Source organism: Hypanus sabinus, chromosome 29 (genome assembly GCF_030144855.1).
Source record: "Hypanus sabinus isolate sHypSab1 chromosome 29, sHypSab1.hap1, whole genome shotgun sequence".
Taxonomy (NCBI): domain Eukaryota; kingdom Metazoa; phylum Chordata; class Chondrichthyes; order Myliobatiformes; family Dasyatidae; genus Hypanus; species Hypanus sabinus.
This window is the reverse complement of record NC_082734.1, coordinates 9,386,666-9,410,195: the sequence shown is the minus strand read 5'-3', so window position 1 is coordinate 9,410,195 and position 23,530 is coordinate 9,386,666. Positions and strand designations below refer to the sequence as shown.

At 43.2% G+C, this 23,530-nt stretch overlaps 1 protein-coding gene across 6 annotated transcripts in view; it reads left to right on the top strand.

Moving 5' to 3' along the window:
* The window catches only part of tnrc6ba (trinucleotide repeat containing adaptor 6Ba), a 196,546-nt gene that overhangs the window by 98,427 nt on the left and 74,589 nt on the right, over positions 1-23,530 (top strand). Inside the window, exon 1 of one of the 6 annotated variants that reach the window (XM_059953571.1) lies at positions 15,210-15,228. The exons of the other annotated variants lie outside the window; for them this stretch is intronic. The gene's annotated coding sequence lies outside the window, so the exon portion shown is untranslated. Of the gene's footprint in view, positions 1-15,209; positions 15,229-23,530 lie in introns of those variants that run through there. 6 annotated transcript variants of the gene reach the window in all.

The following is a 23,530-nucleotide window of genomic DNA, read 5'->3' as shown; positions in this document are numbered from 1 at the left end:
TATCTGTCTTATTTCTGACACTACGCACATTCAAGTATAGAATTCTGAGCCCATTCCTCCTCTCTTTGCTTAAAACACTGTCTACTGTACCTAACCCAGCTCCTTGAACTTCCATCGGGCTAATTGCACCCTGAATTTTGATGACCTTCTCAAGATCACCCAAACCTTCTACACATTTAACCCCATGCTCCTTCTGACCAACCCTCTGGATCTGGATCCCTGCCCCCTGCACATCTAGTTTAAACCCCCTCGAGCAGCACTGGCAAACACTCCTGCAAGAATGTTAGTACCCCTCCGGTTCAGATGTAGACCGTCCCTTCGAAACAGATCCCAATGTCCCTGGAACAAAGACCAATTATCCAAAAACCTGAACCCTTCCTTCCTGCACCATGCTCTCAGCCAATACTGCCATTGGTAAATGCACGGCTCTTACTATATCTGTGTGGAATGAGCTTCCTGTAGAAGTAGTAGAGGCCAGTTCAGTTGTGTCATTTAAGGTAACATTGGATAGATATATGGACAGGAAAGGAGTGGAGGGATATGGGTTGAATGCGGGTAGGTGGGACTAGGTGAGATTAAGAGTTCGGCATGGACTAGGAGGGCTGAGATGGCCTGTTTCCGTGCTGTGATTGTTATATGGTTATATGGACCATGGATCCCGTGTTAAGTACAGGTGTAACTGGTTTCTGTAGAATTTTTAAATTTTGGAGTTCTACAGCATGGAAACCGATCTTTTGGTCCACTGTATCTGTGCCAGCCACTAGCACCAATCAATGGTAATCCCATTTCCTGCACTTCAACCATTCACATTGTGTGCCATAGTTTTAAATACTCATCTAAATACAGTTGCAAGAAAAAGTTTGTGCACCCTTCGCTATTACCTGGTTTTCTGCATTAATTACTCATAAAATGTCGATCTTCATCTAAGTCACAATAATAGACAAATACAATCTGCCTAAACTAATAACCCACAATCAGTTGTATAACTTCTTGTCAATACTGAGTACACCATTTAAATATTCACAGTCTAGGTTCAAAAAAATATGTGAACCTTTGGGGTAATGCCTTCTACAAAAGGTATTTGGAGTCAGGTGTTCCAGTCGATGATATTGGAGGTGTGGATGGTAGAGGTGTCTTGCTCTATTTAAAAAAAGACACAAAGTTAGGTTATTTTATTGACAGGGTCTGCTCTTCTCAAGAAATAATTGTTTATGTGCATCATGCCTTGATCAAAACAACTTTCAGAAGACTTTGGAAGAAAAATTGTAGAGATGCATGAAGCTGGAAAAGGCTTCAAAAGCATCTCTAAAAGACCTGAGTATTTATCAGTCCACAGTCGGAAAAATGGAGGAATACAAATGGAGGAAACTCAGTACTGTTGCTACTTTCCCTAGAAGTGGGCATCCTGTAAAGATCACATGAAGAGCACAACGTGCAATGCTGAAGGAGGTGTAAAAGAACCCATTGGTAACAGTGAAAGACCTGTAGAAATCTCTAGAACTTGCTAAAGTCTCTATTCATGTGTCCACTGTAAGAAAAACACTGAACAAGATTGCTGTTCATGGAAGGACATGATGCGAAACCACTGCTCTCCAATTAAAAAAAAATTCTGCGAGTCTCAAGTTTGCAAAAGATGCTCCACAATGCTTCCAGGGCAATGTTCTTTGAACAGATGAGTCTAAAGTTGAAATTTTTCCAGAAATGCACACTGCTGCGCTGTAGGTAAAAGTACACTGCACCCCAATACCAAAACTTCATCCTAACTGTGAAGCATGATGGAAGGAGCATCATGGTTTTGTGCTGCTTTGCTCTCTCAGGGCTTGGACAGCCTGCAATCATTGAGGAACAATGAATTCAAAATTGTATCAAGCCATTTTACTGGAGAATGGCAGGGTTGTGGTCTGTCACCTGAAGCTTAACAGAAGTTTGATGTAATAAGACAATTATCCGAAACGTGAGTAATTCCACAACAGAATGGTTTAAAAAGAAGAAAGTTTGTTTTGGAATGGCCAAGTCAGAGTGCGGATCTTGATCCAATTGAAATGCTGTGGCGCGACCGGAAGAGGGCTGTTCATACAAGGTATGAACTGGAACAGTTTTGTGTGGAGTAATGGTCTAAACTTCCTCATCGTTGTTGTGCAGTTCTGATCAACAGCTACAGCAACAGTTTGATGGATGTTATTACTGTTAAAGGAGTTTGCCAGTTATTAAATGCAAGGATTCACATACCTTTTTCCAGCTTGGTCTGTGAATGATTAAAGAATGTGTTCAATAAAGACATGAAAAGTACAATTGATTGTGTATTATTAGTTAGGCACATTCTGTTTGTCAATTACTGTGATTTAGATGAAGATCAGGCTGCATTTTATGAGTAATGTAGAAAAACGGGTAATTGCAAAAGGTTCGCAAACATTTTTTTGCTATTGTAAATCTTCAATGTTACATGAGAATCAGTCCCTGTCACACTTTTTGGGCACTGTTTTCCAGGAAACAGCCACACTGTGGCAGGGGTTGGGGGTGGGGGGGAGAAGAAGAATTCTGAAGTCCATACTAAATTCCCTGTTCATCATCATCATCATCATCATCATCATCCTCTGGCTGTGGTCACCTATAATAAGGGAAAGTTTTCTCACTCTCAGTTTATGTCCTTTATAATTTTAATGTCTCAATCAGGTCCTCTCTTTACGATTTTCCATTCCAAGGAAGTTAAACCTAGCCTATCTCGGTCTTTCCTCATAGTTGAAATGCTTCATCACGTGCTACATCCAGGTGAATCTTCTCTGCACGCTCTCCCATGCAGTTACATTTTCTTATATGTGGCAATCAAAATTGTACATTCTTTTCTAACACTGGCCTACTTAATGTTTTATTTGTTGTCTCATAAGCTCATTGCTCTTATTCTGTGCACTAAATGAGATACATACCTTAACCACCTTCTATCTGCAATATCTTCTGGAACTTCTGGAGATGTAAACCAAGTTCCCTCAATTTGTCAGTACTTTCAAGAGTCTTGTCATTCATGAGAATATCCTATCTGTAATGTTTCTCTCAAAACACATCACTTTACATTTTTTAGAATCAACTTCCATCTGCCGTTTCTCTTTCCATCTTACTGATTGATCAATATCATCGTTCCTGCAGATTATTCTTCTCTCTACCATTAACAGCTCCAGTAGTTGTGCTTTGTGTATCTAGAAACTTAATTGTATTCATAATTTAGACTGTTTAAAATGTATATAACACTGTGTGGCGCCCCATTTCCTAGCGTATCCGAACCGACTCACAATTAGATAGCCTACGGGGGTTTGCGAGCACAGAGCTTTGGAGCCTCTGCGCCATGGGTGGCCGGTTGACAGAGGCTTAAAAGTGAGGCTGAAGTTTTCGAATAAAGTTTTTTCCTTCGACTGCAGTTACCGACTCCGTGTCGTAATTTTAGCGCTGCGTGTAGCACACCGCTACAATTGGTGACCCCGACGGTCCAAACGATTTTTGGACCAGAAATGACCGACGCCGCCTCTGTTCATGCGGTTTCGTTGAAACTGCCAGGTTTCTGGACACAGCGCCCGGACCTATGGTTCCAGCAAGCCGAAGCCCAATTCCACGTTCGCCAGATCACCTCAGAAGACACCCGCTACTACTACGTGGCGAGCTCCCTCGACCAGGACACAGCGGCCCAGGTCGCGGAGTTCGTACAGTCGCCCCCGGCAGACGGCAAGTACACAGAATTCAAAGCCCTGCTCCTCAGGACTTTAGGACTCTCACGGCGCGAGCGGGCTGCCCGTTTACTGCACCTGGATGGCTTGGGCGACAGACCTCCATCGGCTTTAATGAATGAGATGTTGTCTCTCGCCGACGAACACACACCCTGCCTCATGTTTGAGCAGGCATTCCTGGAGCAGCTGCCCGAGGACATCCGCCTGCTGCTGTCCGACGCGGATTTCAGTGACCCCCGGAAGGTGGCAGCCCGGGTGGACTTGCTGTGGAACGCCAAAAAGGTGAGCGGGGCGTCCATCGCACGGATCTCCCAGCAGCAAACCAGTCCAGGCCCGGCCGCAGAGCCCGCCAACCCCCGGCCCAATGAACACTGGTGCTTCTACCACCAGCGGTGGGGTGCAGAAGTCCGCCGTTGTCGCCCACCCTGCGAGTTCCCGGGAAACGCCAGGGCCAGCCGCCGCTGATGGCTACGGCGGCTGGCCATCGGGATAGCCTCCTGTATGTGTGGGATAGAAAGTCGGGACGCCGGTTTTTGGTCGATACTGGGGCTGAGATCAGCGTTTTACCTCCGACGAGTTACGACACCCGCAGCAGGGCACCGGGTCCCCCCCTGAGGGCCGTGAATGGCAGCACCGTAAGGACCTATGGCACCCGCCAGGTGCAGCTACTGTTCGGCTCCAGCCAGTTCACGTGGGACTTCACACTGGCCGCCGTAGCCCAACCGCTTCTGGGTGCGGATTTTTTGCGGGCTCACAGCCTGCTGGTCGACCTGCCCAGGAAGAGACTGGTACACGCCGAGACCTTTCAGACGTTCTCCCTGGGTGCAGCCCAGTTGCCGGCCCCTCACCTCGGCTCCATCACGCTGTCCGACGACTTCACCAGGGTCCTGGCGGAGTTCCCATCGGTTCTGGCACCGCAGTTCACAGCAGCCATGCCCAGGCACGGCGTACAGCACCACATCCCGACCCAGGGACCACCCCTCCATGCCCGTGCTCGGCGGCTTCCCCCGGACAAGCTCCGACTGGCGAAGGAGGAGTTCCAGAGGATGGAGGAATTGGGGATCATCCGGCGGTCCGACAGCCCATGGGCTTCCCCCCTGCACATGGTGCCCAAAGCGACGGGGGGCTGGAGACCGTGCGGCGACTACCGCAGGCTGAACGAGGCTACCACACCGGACCGCTACCCTGTGCCGCACATTCAGGACTTTGCGGCAAACCTGCACGGCGCACGGATCTTCTCCAAGGTAGATCTCGTCCGGGGATACCATCAAATCCCGATGCATCCTGACGACGTCCCCAAAACGGCTCTCATCACCCCATTCGGCCTTTTCGAGTTCCTCCGCATGCCGTTCGGCCTGAAGAATGCCGCACAGACGTTCCAGCGGTTAATGGACGCGGTGGGACGGGACCTGGACTTCGCGTTCATCTATTTGGATGACATCCTCATAGCCAGCGGCAGTCGTCAGGAGCATCTGTCCCACCTCCGTCAACTCTGCGCCCGACTGAGTGAGTACGGTCTTACAATCAACCCTGCCAAATGCCAGTTCGGACTCGATACCATTGACTTCCTGGGCCACAGAATTACTAAAGACGGGGCAACCCCTCTGCCCCCTAAGGTAGATGCGGTCCGCCACTTCCCCCGACCCACCACGATCAAAGGCCTTCAGGAATTCGTAGGTATGGTCAATTTCTACTGCCGCTTCCTCCCTTCAGCTGCCCGGATGTCGGGTCCGAGCAAGGACATTACCTGGGATGAGGAGTCCGCCGCCACTTTCGTTCAAACGAAGGAAGCTTTGGCAGACGCCGCAATGCTAGTACATCCCAGAATGGACACCCCTACCGCCCTCACAGTGGACGCATCCAACACGGCAGTCGGTGGGGTGCTGGAGCAACTCATCACAGGTCACTGGCAACCCCTGGCGTTTTTCAGCAAACACCTGCGACCACCCGAGCTTAAGTACAGTGCTTTCGACCGGGAACTGTTGGCGCTCTACCTGGCAATCCGACATTTCAGGTACCTCCTAGAAGGTCGGCCCTTCACCGCGTTCACGGACCACAAACCGCTTACCTTTGAGTTTACGAAAGCATCCGACCCCTGGTCATCCCGCCAGCAACGCCACCTGTCCTACATCTCTGAATACACGACGGATGTCCGGCACGTCTCGGGTAAGGACAATGTCGTGGCGGATGCGCTCTCTCGCCCTACCATTCATGCCCTTTCCCAAGGGGTAGACTTTGAGGCGCTGGCAGAGGCACAGCAGGCGGATGAGGAGATTCGGAGTTACAGGACCACAGTCTCCGGTCTGCAGCTCCAGGACCTCCCCGTGGGCCCGGGTGAGAGGGCCCTACTCTGTGACGTCGCCACCGGCCAGCCCCGTCCGGTCGTCCCGACAGCATGGCGGCGCCGCGTTTTCGACTCCATTCATAACTTGGCGCATCCCTCCATCCGGACAGTTGTCCGGATGGTTTCCAGCAGGTTCGTTTGGGTACGGACTCCGCAAACAGGTCAGTGAATGGGCCAGAACGTGCATGCACTGCCAGACGGCCAAGGTGCAGCGGCACACCAAAGCCCCACCGCAGCAGTTCCATCCCGCCCACCGGCGTTTCGACCACATTCATGTGGATATCGTGGGCCCCCTGCCAGTGTCGCGCGGAGCGCGTTACCTCCTGACTATCGTGGACCGGTTCACAAGATGGCCAGAGGCGGTCCCGCTCACCGACACCACCTCCGAATCTTGTGCCCGAGCCCTGATCGCCACCTGGATATCTCGCTTTGGTGTACCAACCCACATTACCTCCGACAGAGGCGCCCAGTTCACCTCCAGCCTGTGGTCAGCTATGGCCAGCCTTTTGGGGACTCAGCTGCACCACACAACTGCCTACCACCCACAGTCGAACGGGCTAGTGGAGCGTTTCCACCGTCACCTGAAGTCGGCCCTCATGGCCCGCCTGCGAGGAGCCAACTGGGCGGACGAGCTTCCCTGGGTCCTACTCGGCATCCGCACAGTGCCCAAGGACGACCTGCACGCCTCGTCGGCCGAGTTGGTATACGGCGCGCCCCTGGTCGTCCCCGGGGAGTTCCTACCAGTCCCAAGGGGGCAAGAGGAAGAACCCGCAGCAGTCCTGGGCAGACTTTGCGAGAAGCTCGGTAACCTGGCCCCCATACCCACTTCACAGCATGGGCGGCACCCGACCTGCGTACCCAAAGACCTACAGAACTGTAAGTTTGTGTTTGTACGAAGGGGCGGGCATCGGCCACCGCTGCAGCGGCCATACGAGGGGCCGTTTATGGTGCTCCGGAACAACGGGTCCACGTTCGTGCTGGACGTTGGGGGGAAGGAGGAGGTTTTCAAGGTGGACCGCCTCAAGCCGGCCCATGTGGACCTGGCGCAACCGGCCGAGTTTCCGGCGCCTCGGCGCAGAGGCCGACCTCCCAAGCAGGTTCTGGCCCAGACTGTGGACATTGGGGGGTGTATCGCCGGTTCTGGGGGGGGGGGTTATGTGGCGCCCCATTTCCTAGCGTATCCGAACCGACTCACAATTAGATAGCCTACGGGGGTTTGCGAGCACAGAGCTTTGGAGCCTCTGCGCCATGGGTGGCCGGTTGACAGAGGCTTAAAAGTGAGGCTGAAGTTTTCGAATAAAGTTTTTTCCTTCGACTGCAGTTACCGACTCCGTGTTGTAATTTTAGCGCTGCGTGTAGCACACCGCTGCAACTGCAAGTATCCTGCATTGATCCATATAGTTGTTACTGGTCACAGACTTCCAATCACACCCCTCTGCCTCCTATCAGCAAGCCAGTTTTGGATCCAGTTTGCCAAATCGACCCTTAGTTTCTCAGAGCAGTCTCCCACATGGGACCCTATCAAAATCTGAAATCCATGTGGACTATATCAATTTCACCACACTGACTGACACTCTTATTCATCTATTCAATATACACAGTTTAATTAAATAGGTTATCCCCTTAATCAAATCCTTGATTAATTCCTGTCCCTTCAAGGGCAGATTAGAGGATCATCACCTCGTATTCCATCTAGGAAGCTTCCAACCTGATGGCATGAATATAATTTTCTCCAGGTATTTTTTTTCTTTTTCCCCTCCCTTTCCCTTTTCTATTCCCTACTTTGGCCTCTCACCACTTCTCCTAACCTGCCTAGTAACTCTTCCTAGTGCCCCCCCCCCCCTTCCCTTTTCCCCATGGTCCACTCTCATCTCCTATTAAATTCCTTCTCCAGCCTTTATCTTTCCCACCCACCTGGCTTCACCTATCCTCCCCCACATTTTTATTCTAGCATCTTCCCCTTTACTTTCCAGTCCTGATACAAGGTCTCAGCCTGAAATGGTGACTCTGTTCATTTTCACAGATGCTGCCTGACCTGCTGTGTTCCTCCCAACATTTTATGTTATTCCTCTGAATCTTTTCCTGCACTTTACTTGCTTTGTTATTGTTTCCCTTGTGCTATAATGCACTGATGTGATGAAATAATGTGTATAGATAACATGCAAAATGAAGTTTTTCACTGTAGCTCACTCAGTATATGTGACAATATATGTGACAATAATAAATCAATAAATAAATTGGAACTGAGACCTAGTAATTAGCTGGCTTATCTCAGCTTTGGAGAAAACAACTAACTTTGCTGTTCTCAATCATTTAGTGTCTCAACAGACTCCTCCCTAGAATGTATCTCATCTGTGCCTGGGATGAATCACCTTTAAGCCCACTAGGACAATTAATAATTCCTCCTTCTCTATTGTAGTTTGCTCTAGAAAGCCCCCCCCATCTTTGAGCACATTTATTACATGTAGTTCTGCCATAAGAAAGCAGCAGCCACCATCAAGGGCCCTCCCACCATCCAGACCATGCTCTCTCTGCACTTTTACCATTGTGCAGGAGGTATAGAAGCCTAGGTCTAATGCCACCAGGTTCAAGAACAATTATTATCCTTCAGCCATCAGTCTCTGAACCAGTGTGGATGACTTCAGTCACCTCAATGCTTAACTGATTCTGCAACCTGCAGCCTTGCTTTAAAGAACTCTACAACTCATGTCCTCAGCACTTTTGTTTATTTGCACAGTCTTCTGCACTTTATACGTTTGTTAGTCTTTATTTATAGCTTTTTTTTTGTAAATTCTGTTATTTGTAAATGTCTACAAGAAAATGAATGTGAAGGTAGTATATGATAACATATACAGTAGATGCTTTGATAATAAATTATCCTTTGACTAGTCTCTGAAGTCTCCATCTCTTTAAAAACAAATAAGAAATATTTATTTTTGATCTTACCCACCACCTGTGGCCTTCTGCATAGATTGCCACTGCATTATTTTTTTTATAATTATATAGATCAAGAGGTCCATGCTGGCTTTTGAGGGAAAGCATTATTATGTGTCCTGCCTTCCCTTCCCCCTCAATTCTCTCTACCCTTGCAACTCATTCTTTTCTATATATTACTTCAACTCTCCTGTGATTTCTTTACTTATTAAGCCACACTAAGGAATAATTTACAGTAGCCAATTAACCTTTTAGCATGTTTTTGGGATGTGAAAAAAAACCCCCAAAGCATCCAGAAGAAACTTGATCATGGAGAGAACAATGCACAGTTAGCACTCCTAAGCCCCTGGAATTATGAGTTAAACTGCGGCACACTGTGCCTCTTTGCTATAAGAATTGATTATATAGTGTTGCATTTTCGATAGAGCTGCGATAGCAGGTGAAATCAGGAATCAGTTTAACCTCAATGTTCTTTACTCATGGGCAATCACCAGGTATTAGTGGGTATGTTGGCACTGCCTTGGATGAATGAAAATGTTAGAAAATGTAAAATATTGCTCGCTGAAATACAGAAGAGAATCTTTGCTTCCCTTCATATATTTGCTTTTGTTGTAACTTAAGTTAAAAGCAGAAGTGTGTTACTTACTGTTTCTCTTTGCCATTCAGGGATCTGCTAACTTGAGACAGAACCCAAAGAATAAAATACTGAATCTGATCTGCAAACTCGATAAATGAATAAGGCTAGGAACATGACAAGTTTTCAAAGACTTAGGAGCAAGAATTTTTTTCATTAAGTATTTTCTGCTAAGATTTAAGTTGATAGCAATTTTTGTGCTATGATCATGTCAACTGTTAAAATCACTCAAAGACTAATTTTAGATTCAGCCCCTTGCAACCCAAGATGTGTTTTGAGACTAAGTTTTTTTTTCTTGTGCAAAATCTACTGCTGTGAGTATCATAGAAAAATGTCTTAAATTTTGTGAGCATATTTTTTTTAGCAACACTTCTTTGAAATACTTTATTGCCATTCTAATGAAGTGAGGGAAATAAGATCAATTGAATAATTTTCCTAACAAAAGAGCAAGTTTAAAAATGTAAGTGTATATTTGTTCATTTTGTATGTTTGCATGGAGAAGTTGATCAGCCAAATTTCAAGAATTAGTATGGGTTTCAAATTTGAAGTATACTAAGCTTTGGTCAGGCTTGTGGTACTCTGCTTTTTTTCCAAAGAATTCTGCCAAATAGAACAGGCCATCTCTGACCTGGATTTGGATTGCTGTCTTTGTAACAGAATGTTGAACTAATGTGCTGGCTCATTCATTTTTATTATTCAGCATATTAAATCTAGTAGCCACCTCAGTATTACAGCTTGACTTTCCAGTGCATGTGCATGCTTTAACTTCATTGTTTTGAGAATTATTCTATGAAGCTGAAAATACCGGAAACTTGGGCATATCAAAAAGAATCTAAAGAGAAGAGAAGTGGAATAAAAATCTTAGTTTCTGAAAACGTTGTGTTCAATAAAGTCCAGAGGATACAAATTCAACAATTTTGGATAGCTTGCCAGTTCTGTGGGTTATTGTTTAAATATTTTATCAGTCTTTCTCAACACAAATCTGTCTATTCTGGAGATTTTGTACAGCTCTGACATGTATCTCCCAGTTTTATACATGTTTAGTTTGCTTTCTCTTTCTCTCGCTACTGTTAGTAGCCCATTAACCAGATGATTACATCAACAGTTTATGACTGACAGCCTCGGCCTCGCCCTGTAGGACGGGTTCCCAACTTGGGGTCCACGGACCCCTCAGTTAATGGTAGGGGTCCATGGCATAAAAGGTTGGGGACCCCGCTCTAGGAGATACAACATTTGCCCCATTATGCCATAACCTTGCTGCAACTTGCTTTCTTTTAGGAAGTTCCAAAACATTCACCTGAAACATTTCTTCTTTTCATTGCTGCTCTCTGACTTGCTGAGTTTTTCTAGTGTTTTCTGTATTTATTTTGGATTTTCAGGATCTGTGTATTTTTTAATATATGATACTTGTATTGATAATTGGTCTATTGATCAGACAACTTATAATTTAGGTGAGACAGATATGAACATTCAATAATTGTCTCCAAAAATCTGCAGTCATCCTGCGAAAAGAAACTAGTAAATAATAAATTCTCTGGTGGTGTAATCAATGTGCAAAGAAGAACATTATTAAAATATCATTGTACTTCCCACCAAAGTGGTGCGTGCTTGATTATATGCTTGTACATGAACACAGCAATCTTGCCTATAGTGGAGTGGAATGAAGCCTGTGTTTGTCCATAAAATAATTCCTAAGAAAACATAATTTTCAGAGGTCAGGGGAGATCAGTTTATGCCTATGACTGCAGATTTGGACAGTTCACCAACAGTGTAAAGGTTTATCTCAAAGCTCAAATGCCCAAATGAAGGTTTAACATTCTGATGAATAAAGAATTCCTTTCACGACAACCTTTTAACGTCTAAAAGCACCCAACTTCTGAAATGCCTATTTAGGTATATCTCTTGAGGCTGGTTTTGCAATGTTCATGCATTTTATTGTTGAGCTTAACAATCAATGGCTTATTTCCTGCTGACCTGCCACAAGTGCTTAATACAAACAAATATACTGATAAATAATATGGTGTTATAGAAACATAGAAAATAGGTGCAGGAGTAGGCTATTCGGCCCTTTGAGCCTGCACTGCCATTCAGTATGTTCATGGCTGATCATCCAACTCCGAACCCTGTACCTGCTTTCTCTCCATACCCCCGATCCCTTTAGCCACAAGGGCCATATCTAACGTACTCTTAAATATAGCCAATGAACCAGCCTCAACTGTTTCCTGTGACATAGAGTTCCACAGATTCACCACGCTCTTGTGAACATTATACAAAAATGAACATATTATGAACATAATATAAAAATACTGTTTCCTTTGTTCAATAATTTTCTTTCACATCTCTCCTGAAGGAATCAATTTTTTGGTTGCATTCTGATACCCAAATGATAATCATTTGTTCAGAAGATAATTTGCCCAAAATGACGCAGTCAAATTTGAACCAGTGTTTTGCATGTGTGCACATTTTCAACAGGGATGATGAGGCAGGAGAAGTAACATGCACTTTTTTTTTCTCATTTCCTGATGAGACAGTGCTACTGCCAAATGTGTCAATAAATGCTCTAATTCAGCAGAGATGCATCAATCCTACAAAGTGGATGGACAGACAGGGTAGTCAAGCTTTTATTCAGTCAAGTGAATGCAGTAACAGATTTTTTCCCATTATATTTTACTGAAATCAGTGACAACATTGCTAATTTTTTGTCTGAGTCAAGATGCCCCATTATTGTTAGACCTGCCTTAGCTGTGTGTGGAATGTTTGCTCACTTAATGTGGTAGAAGAATGAAAGCCAGGATCAAAGTATTAATTCTACATTTGGTGGATTGTCAAGTGTGTTTTTGCTATCATCTATTCAGCTACTCTGTGCTTAAAAGCTGAAACTATTTAGTGGAAATGCATTGTTTTGTATCATTTGTTTTTGTTCCGTAGTCTAACTATTTCTATGATTCATTCCTGCCATTTGGTTTTGGTTAGTCTGGATGAGCTGTTACCTGCTCTGCCAAATCATGTTAACTTGTTGCTTCTGATTTTGACAATTCTGATCTGAGTTTACGTTCTTCAGTTCTCAGCATAAAAACAAACATGAGTTGGAATATCTCAAACTTTTTTTAGTTTAGGGATAATTTTGTTGAACCAAAGGAAGAGATTTGGAATGGTTACCAGAAACTTGAGAGAAGAGTGAGGAACAGAAAATTTTAGCAATAAATTCTAATGAATTTACCAAAGGGTGGTAGTTGAGGATGAGCTCCCACTGTTAAACAAATGCTCTTCATGGCGTGCATCTCAAACAGCCTCTGACAACCAAGTCCAACTCCTGGCCTTCACGTGTGGCATAGTGTGACAGGAGAAGGGGCAAAGGCGAGCCAGTGGCACCTTAAAACCAGATGCTCCAGGCAGATGGTAGCTCATCTAGGAGAGGGAAAACTCTGATTTCAAGCCTCCGCTGCCTTGCGGCTTTACCTACTCAAGGGATAGGCTTTGGGAGTAAACCTTGAGGAAAAATCCAGAGGCGGGAGTCCTGAAGGTAGCTAACTGCTGTACCTAGCACTGGCACGGCAACTCCTGTAATGCTGCTGACACCAAATTGGATCAACTTGCGTCGTTCCTTTGGACCTGTCATCAACATGGAGAGGGGTGGGCCCACTGCATGGGCAACAGACAGATCTCCATCTCAACTCTGCCCTGGCTTGCGCCCTGGAGAGGCCACTCCCCAGCGACTACCAGAGGCACAGTACTCATGGTCGACCATGACTGATGGAGGCCAAACACAGTACCTGTGTTTGAAGGCAACAACATTAGTGTTGAAATATACGGAAGTGCTTGTAAACAAGGAAAGTTCATAATGGTGGTTAGGACTAAAAAGGGTTGTAAAATTTTGAGAAGATGCAGAACAAGTTCAAAGTAAATTTATTATTGAAATACAGACGTCACCATATACAACCCTGCGATTTGTTTTCTTGTAGGCATATTCAATAAATTCATAAGAGAATAATAACTATAATAGAATCGGAAGACCACAGTCTGTGCAGATTGGTTAACATGTTCTCCTCACTGACGATCAACACTGGCGCACTTCAGGGTTGTGTGCTTAGCCCACTGCTCTACTCTTTATATATGTATGACTATGTGGCTAGGCTATGTGTGTGGCTATGTAGCTCAAATACCACCTGTACATTTGCTGATGATACAACTATTGTTGGTAGAATCTTAGGTGGTGATAAGAGGGTGTACAGGAGTGAGTTATGCCAACAACCTGGCACTCAATGTCAGTAAGATGAAAGAGCTGATTGTGGACTTCAGGAAGGGTAAGACGACAGAACACATTCCAATCCTTAAAGAGGGATCAGAAGTGGAGAGTGTGAACAGTTGCAAATTCCTGGGTGTCAGGATCTCTGAGGATCTAAACTGGTCCCAACATATTGATGTAGTTACACAGAAGGCAAGGCAGTGGCTATACTTATTATGAGTTTGAAGAGATTTGGCATGTCAACAAATACACTCAAAAACTTCTATAGTTGTACCATGGAGAGCATCACTGTCTGATATGGAGGGGCTACTGCACAGGACTGAAAGAAGCTGCAGAAGGTTGTAAATCTAGTCAGCTCCATCTTGGGTACTAGCCTACAAAGTACCCAGTACATCTTTGGGGAGCAGTGTCTCAGAAAGGCAGTGTCCATTATTAAGGATCTCCAGCACCCAGGGCATGCCCTATTCTCACTGTTACCATCAGGTAGGAGGTACAGAAGCCAGAAGGCACACACTCAGCAATTCAGGAAGAGCTTCTTCCCCTCTGCCATCTGATTCCTAAATGGACATTGAATCTTTGGACACTTCCTCACTTTTTTAAAAAAATATACAGTATTTCTGTTTGTGCAAGTTTTTAATCTATTCAGTATACATAATTGATTTACTTCATTTTTTTATTTTTTATTTTCTTTCTGCTAGATTATGTATTGCATTGAACTGCTGCTGCTAAGTTAACAAATTTCGTATCACATGCCGGTGATGATAAATCTGATTCTGATCAGTGATAAAGACCTTGGGCATTCAACCAGTGAATGTACAAACTGTACAAATAAAAAAAGAAAGATAATAAATAAATGAATAAGCAAAAAATATCAAGAACATTAGATGGAGGTCTTGAAAGTGAATTTATTGGTTGCAGGAATATTTCAAATGATGGCACAGGTTAAGTTAATTTGTTTGGTTCAAGAGCCTAATGGGTGAAGGGGTGATGATTATTCCTGAACCTGGTGGTGTGTGTCCCGTGAATCCTATACCTTCCTGATAGCAGCATAGAGAAGAGAGGTGGAGGTCCCTGATGATGGCTGCTGTTTTCCCACAACAACATTTCATTTAAATGTGCTCAATGGTGGGGAGGACTTTATCCATGATGGATCCACCACTATTTGTAGGATTTTCCATTTAAAGGCATTGGTATTGCTGCCAGTCAATATACTCTCCATTACACCTATGTGGAAGTTTGTCAAGGTTTTAGTTGACGTAACAAATTTTTCAACATGTTTGTTGAATTTGCTTTTTTATTCTCCTCATGTTATCCAGTTTCTGGACAAGTAGCATCCTGTACTGAGACCTCAAATAATGTGAGTCCTTATAAATCCGCCTTTGGAACTCTACCTTTCAATTTCACTTTGCTGTATTTGGAGAATAATAATCCTGATAGCATTTTAAAAATGATTGTAAGTAAGTGCAACTGCTTGTTTTTTCAGACAATGGCCTACTGTGTTGGAGGCCAAGCAAAGAAGTGTTTTTCAGCACAATCTAAACCTGGGAACCATGAGATAGAGTAGTACTGGTTTCATAGCATCGATGTGAGTGCAGTCACAGTGGAGTTCAGTTAATTGGAAACATTGGGACCAGTACATTTTAACCCAACTAAGAGGCTGAAGTTTTATGGAAATAGTTAACCAGGTATAAAAAAAGATAAACTGCTGTTTAAATGAGTAACAAATTATGTATTTAAATGAAATACAGAACAAATGAGAACACTATTAATACAGCTACAATGCTATAGTTATCATCAGAGGAGTTCATCTTGTGTGTACTGGCACATTCTTTTGACTGACTGTAAATGAACAAAATCAGCACAGACACCTAATGTAGATAATTGCCTGCCTTCATACAATATTATCAACGATTGCATCCTCCAAAACTTCATTTTCATTGTTATATTCAGGACGATCATTAGTTCCTAACTTAGACCTAAAGTAGTAAAATCATTTCATTTTCACTTGCAGTTGTCCCTGGCATCTCCAAGCCTAAAAGCATGAAACTCTGAGCAAAACAATTCTGATCTGTCTTACGGCCTATTCTTGCCAATAATCAGTGACAAAATCACTGCTTTTTGAACATATGCACAAAACTGATGCTATTTAAACACTGTTTGTTCTAAGCATGGTGTAGCCATAGAAGTGCACACATCTGAAGCTAGTTAGAAACTGGCAACAGTCTCCTTCCAATTAAGTGGCATAGCATCACAAATAAACAAAGGGACGGCATCAATGATTCAAGGTAACATCCCCTACTGCTAGACCAAAAACTTCGATTACAACCAAAGTTGCAAAGTATTTTTTTTTCCCCCAAGATTAAGAATACTGTAATGTTAGAAGTATTTAATTTGGACTGAAACAAGAGGAAGTACTTTAATACCTCTACTTCTATTTCTGTTACTCCATCAGGCCATATATTAGGTGTACCCTTTCTCACATTTTTTTGTAAGTTATGTCAGAAATTTCTGCGTCTGCAGTAACCTAGTCTATATATAGTCCAATGTCAAAATAATGGAATTAGCAAGCCAAGACAGTAATTTCACAATGTAAAATCTTTATTGGTACGAACATTTCTATATAACCATCCAACTACAATTTGCTTAATTAAAATCGGTCTTCCTAGTCTGAGTAGAATTCTTGATAAAGCCTTAAGGCAAAATTGTAAAAACTCTTAGACACTCTTGTTAGTTGATCTTCAGTAGAAAAATATCTGGCATATTGAAGTTTGCTGTCTCGCTTTTTAAACCAAAACCATTTGAATGCCAGTACAACAATCTTGTTGGACAGTTACCATGTATTAGGTTGATGTGCTTCCAAGCCAGTCCTATTGGTTCCGAAGTGGCTGATGAAGCCAGTGTGAAACTTGGAGACTTTGCCTCCACAGATGAGGCAAGAGCTACTTGAAGGGTGATGTGTTCTTTCTGCTGTTTCACTGGGCTTTTGCACACCCCTGGTAAATGAAATCGATCTAGCTCTATCTCACTCTGCATGCTCCTTACCTGTTTTGAATGTTTAGAGCTCAGGATTCCCACGAGCTTGATGCAGCGCTACTCTTTTTTCAAAGTGGCTTTGAGAACATCTTGGAAAGTTTTCCTCTGTTCACTTCGTTTTTTTTTACTGTGATGGAAACTAGAATGTGCTAGAATGGAAACTAGAATACATTTCCTGAGTGTGCTGTAGTTTGTGCAAACAAACATGAGCTCTCTATTGGAAACGATGGTGGGTAATTAGGATGTTGGCCTGGGAGAAAATGATTTCAGTTTGCTTATTCTGTCAGCTGATCTGTCAATTAATTTGGAGTATTTTCTGGAGATGAATTGTTAGTGGCAGTGCTTTGAGAAGTTCCAGGTATCAAAAGCATTTTAGAAAAAAGAGTTCATTGTTGATGATGGCTCATAATTTTTTTTGGCTGTGTGAAGCCTTGATCTTTAAAAAAATTATTAATCTTCCTAAGACCACAGAAGGCTGTGCTGTGTGTGTTTTTTAAATATAGTTCATTGCGAATTTCTGTTTTGCAATTTTTGGAAGGTGGGCTGGACATGCAAAGGAGGTGTGAAGTGCTCATTCCCTCCACTGGGCTGTAGGTCACCCTTGAGTAATGTTTGGCACCTTCAGGGTCACGTGAAGCCAGTGGATGGTTGTATGAGCAGCTAGTGCATATAACAAGTCCTGGGTATACGGCCACTGATGCCAGGCAGACAGTCTGAAGAGTTTTGGTAATGGCTGGGGTAACCTGTCTTGTAAAGACACTGCACAAAAGAAGGCAACAGTAAACCACTTATGTAGGAAAATTAATCAAGAACAATCATGGTCATGGAAAGACCATGATCACCCATGCCATATGACACAGCACATAATGAATGAACAGTTCTCCTAATTGTGTGGATAAATGATGTTCAGTAGGGGATGTTGCTCCTGTATTTCTTTGGAGAGTTAAATCACATGAATATTATGACTGTAGACTGAATTCCCACTGCAATTTATAGTGATTAGGCATGGTCTGTCCAATAGTGATAGTTACGTGTCGTATCATGGGTGATGCAGATAACCTTGTAATTTCTCATTTGATGTTATAATTCTAACAGGTACTTCTATGAGGTGTTGTGCTTCTCTCTGGTAAAATCTAGCGGCGATCTGGCTAGACTTGTAAGCATTTTTTTCAAGAAGTGGATTGTTGGACTTGGCTTTCTCTGCTTTTGACGTACATTTTTATTTCTCAGCCCTTGAGAACTGGGCCAGAGATTTTATTCAAGATCAGTATAGATTTCCTTTGGTTGGGTTTAATGTGCTGGTTCAGGGTTAGGTTAAGTGACATAGCAGTTGAACATAGAAACAGACCCTTCTACCTACCTAATCCATGCCAGCCTACCTAACCCCATCAAAGCCGTTCATACTTCTCTCAGCCATGTGCCCATCCAAGGTTCTTTTAAATGTGACATTTGAATGCACATCTACGACTTCTGCTAGCAGCTCATTTCACACTCACACCACCTTCTGACTGAAGAAGTTACCCCTCAACGTCCCCTCAAATATTTTGCCATTCACCCTTAACCTGTAACCGTTAGTTCTTGTCTCACTTAAATTAAGGAAAAGACCCTATCATACGTTCACTCTATCGATACTGGTTGAACTTGAAGGTCATGAGGTGTTCGAACCCCACAGGGAGGTGACAGACTACCTCATTTTTGATGGCAAAGCTCATCTTTTGAGAACAGTATTCCCCTTCCATTTTTTTCCCTCTCAAAAAGTACACTAAACTACTTCAGTTTGTGCGCTGGTCATCTGCCCATTGTGCCGTACTCGGGGCTGGCAGTGTCAGTGTTAAAGCACCCAGATGCCTGTTCAGCGCTGAGTTGAGTGAAGCCAGACCAGGAGCCAGATGGCTGTGTGTGACTTGATTGTGAGTTGAGGACAATGTCCATAACTTTCACTCACTCAAAAGTAGTGAAAAGACCAAGTCAAGTTTGAAGAAATAAGTTTTTGATCATTTTTGCATTCTGGGTTGTCATTGCTGAGGAAATGGAGTGTTATTTTTCTTGGGGTACTTTGATAACGTTTAATGCATCATAAATATCTTGCTTCTCCTCCACAACTTCAGAAAACATCCAGGTTCACTAGTATGGCATTTCATCTTCAGCACCATGCATTCATGGAACTTCTGAGTTTGATAGTCAATTCGTACTGAATTAAGGTCTGTTTTCAGCTTGGAGTCACACTCCCTTGCATCAGTTTAAAACTTCCTAAATTAATTTTGCTCATATCCACTAGAAACAGAAAACAAGCTGTCTTTTTGTAAATCTTAACTGGATAGGGATAGGGCGTATGGAGGTGGAAGAACAATAACTCATTGTACATTATTCTGAAACTTTCCGTGCATAGTGAACAAAATGTCCATTTCGTATGTTTTTTTCCCCAGAAGTGTTTTAGATGTTACATTAGAGATGAAGGCTTTTTAAAAGATTTGCTAATGTATCCTATGGTGTTGCTTCTGTGAGCTGGAAGCTGCTTAACAGCTTAGGCTAGCAACAACCTTGCCCAACCAAACAACCGAGCTTCTTGAACACAGTATTGAAGAAAGTTCAACAACTTACTTGTAGTCACCGATTGAATCCTAAACTTCTCTTGACAGATGAAAGTCAAATAGTTTTAGAAATGCTAAGCAGTCACAGCAAATTGGATTGTAGTAGTTATGCCTTTGATATAATTGAAGGACGGATTTCAATGAGTATATGAGTATGTTGTTTTTTTAACCTTGTAGCTCAGTGCCTAGAAGCTGAATGGGGATTTCACAGCATAATACCAGCTCACATTTGCTAAGCAGTCACAATAACAGCAACGTCTTGATGACCTGTATCACTAGACATAATATACTTATCAGAAAGCATGTTTTGATGGTGAAGGGGATTAGAACAGAGCTATGTACATCTTCCTTCAATTCGTAAGTTTCTCCCTCTCTTGTGTGACCCCTGAATAGTGACAATTTTAGGTCATTTACTTAGAACACCTTTAGGAATTGTGAGATGATGGAAGTTGCTGCTTTGGGAACCAAAATAATAAAGCTTGGAGTAAGTTAAATAATAGGATGCATTTTGGCCATGACTCATCTTTGAGTGGACAAGTTTAATGTAGGACTTCTGGGGGGGGAAATGAATTAACAAATGTGTTTGTATTTTTGTTTTAATTCTTATAACAGTTTGATTTGTGTAATATGATAATTTACTTAATTTTTTTGATTAGGGAATTCAAAGTATTTCTGGAAATGAGGCAATCAAAATAACCTATAGACTGGAATTGGCCAGTGGACCATAGGTTCTGTGTCAGTGAATTAGAACCTCTTGAACAATTTGTGAAATAAATGATTCTGCACTAATTCAGCAATGGTTCTAACAATGGGGTACTTATTATTAACTGCCTGTTACACCGCTGGTGTTTAAGGCAGCAGGGAAGGTTCTCCAACCTTGGCCATGAAGCCAATTTTGGTCTTGGTCTTGACAGTATTCCGGACTTCCTTCATTGTACCAGTAGCTTTCTCTTGGTTTTCACTATTGTCAGCCATACAAGTCCTGGGTAGAGATTCAGGAATACCATCACACACAGACGTAGAAGGGTTCTACAAAAGGTTTTGTTTGACCGGTCAAGGTGTTGGCTCCGAGCTGAACCTCCAAACCTGGAGAAACAGTTGACCACTCTTAGTCTGGCCTCAACACTTTAACCTGTATGGTTACCCTACCAAGGGCCAAAGCATAAAGCCGTGATTCCAGCCAACATAGCTCTCTGGGTCATTGAGGCATGCAAGCCTCCAAACCACAAAGAGGCTGTGGTTGCCTTGAAGGATAGAAGAGAACATCATAGAAAAATGCTCTTTGGAGTTTGTCTGTACCAAGCATGAAACTAACTTAAACTAGCCCTTTTGCCTGCACATGATCAATATCCCTCAATTTCCTGTGTTTTCCATGTGCCTATCTAAAAACCTTTTGAATGCCACTGTAATATTTGCTTCCACTACTACCCCTGTTAGTGTGTGCTAGGGACCTACCACACCCAGTTTCTCAAAACAATTAAAATAACTCCTGCTTTGAACATCCCCTTTAAACTCTTTCCCTCGCACCTTATAACTATGTCCTTTTGTATTTGACATTTCGACCCTGGGAGAACGATAACCGGCTGTCTACTTGTGCTCCTCATAATTTTATAAACCTCTAAGGATTCTCTTCAGCCTCTGATGTTCCAGAGTAAATAATCGAAGTTTGTATCCGCTCCATCAACCTCTCCAAAACATCCACATCCTTCCTGTTACGGAGCAACCAGAACTGTATGCAGTGCTACAAATGAGGCCTAACCAAAGCTTTATATAACTGTAACATGACTTCCTGACTCTTGCACTCTATGTCCCAAGTGATGAAGGCAGTTTGCCATCTGCCCCCTTTACCACTATCTATTTACCACTTTCAGAGAAGAATGGAGTTGGAACCAGAAATCCAACTGTGAGTCAGTGCTGTTGATTATCTTGCATTAAGGAGATGGGATGTCATAGTGAAATTGTATAATTTTAGTAGGGCCTAATTTGGAATGTTGTGTACAGTCTTTGTCATCTACCTGCAGGAAAGATGTAAACAAGGTTGTAAGAGTACAGAGAAAATTTACAAGGATATTGCCATGTTAGAGGACGTGAGTTATAGGGAAGATTGAATAGGTTAGGATTGTATTCTTTAGAATGAAGAAGATTGAGAGGAGATTTGAGAGAGGTATACAGAATTATAAGGGGGTATATACATGCAGGCTTTTTCCACTGAGGCTGGGTAGGATGACAATCAGAGGTTCATGGATTAAGTTTGAAAGGTGAGAAGTTTGAGGGGAACATAGGGAATAATTCCTCGCCCAGTGGGTCATGAGAGTGTGGAACGAGCTGCCAGTACAAGTGGTGCATGTGAGCTTGACTTCATCCTTTAAGAGAAGTTTGGATAGGTACATGGATAGTAGTAGTATGGAGGGCTATGGTCCTGCTGCAGGTCGATGGGAGTTGGCAGTTTAAATAGTTTTGGCGCAGACTAGATGGGTTGATGGGCCTGTTTCTGTGCTGTACTTCTCTGACTCTATACCTTCCCATTATTCTTAACCTCCTGAAGTGCAATACTTCATACTTGCCTGAATTAAACTCAAATCCTATCATTTCTCCATCCAATACTACAACTGATCATTATCCTGTTGTATGCTTTGATAACCATTTGCACTGTCCTAAACTCCAGTATTTTTTCTGTCGACTGCAAGCTCACCTACATCTTGGTCCCAGTATTCATTCCTTTGGAACAGCACTTAGTCGCAGACCTTCAGTCAAAATAAAATCCTTCCACCACTACTTACTGTCTTTTTTTGGACAAGCCAATTCTGAATCCAGGCTACCAATTCACCATGGACCCCAAGCATCCTAATCAACCTGCCGTGAGGGACCTTATCAATAAAACTATGTATACAGCATCCACTATCCTACCCTCTCAATCACCTTTCAAAACAGAACCTCAATTACGTTTATAAGACATGAACTGCCCTGCACAGTGCCATACTGACTGTTGTAAATTAGTCTATGTTCTTCCAAATGCAACAGAATCCTCTGCAGTAACTTCCCTAATACTGTTGTGTGGCTCACTTGCCTATAATTTCCCAGATTATCCTGATTTATTTCCCTCCTTTAAGGAACTACATTGGTTAATCTCCAGTTCTTCACAACATTACCTATGGTTAGAGAGAATACAATACTGATTTCAGATTCATTTTTCATTTATCATGTGAATATTGGAACTTACAGTGAAATGCAACTTTTGTAGTAACAACCCACACAACCTAAGGAAGTGCTGGGGGCAGGTCTCAAGTTTTCCACGCATTCTGATGCCAACATAGCAGGTGAACAATGTTCAGCAGTAGGACACAAGCAACAACACAACACCACCAAAAATATAACAACGGCAAAACAAGCCCCATCCTCCCACTTGCATACCCAGACAATCCTCCAACTCCAAGATTCACCAGCTATAGGTCTGCAGCCTCCAGTGGATTCATAGACATCGGGCCTTCGGCCCGAGTAGTCTCCTCTGTTGCTTCTCTCATAACCTGAGGTAAGTCCTCTCAGGGTCTTGGGATTTATGCACCTTGCTTCTTTTCAAGAGACCCAACAACATCTCCTTGATCTCAAAATATCCTAGCATATTAGAGTACCCAATACTAATATTAGTATCCTCCTCCTCCTCACTGAATACTGATGCAAACTGTTCTTTAGGTATTTTATCCAAGCATAATTTCCTCCTTTTATACGTACCCCCTGTACTCACCATCTTGTTTTTAGTGTGCATAAAAATTCCTGGGGATACTTTAACTTGACTTACCAAGGATATTTCATGTCGATTTTTGTTTTTAGGCCCTCCAGCTTTCTTTATATTCCTCAAAGGCCCTACCTGATTCAGCTTCCTAAACCATTACATATGCTTCCTTTTTCTTTCTAACTAGATTTATAACCTTGTCATCCAGTGTGATTTTTTTTTTAACCTTACCACCTGTTCCTTGCTCCTTACTGGAAAGTGTCTGTCCTGAACTCTGGGCAGCTGCTCTTTAAATGACTCCCGCA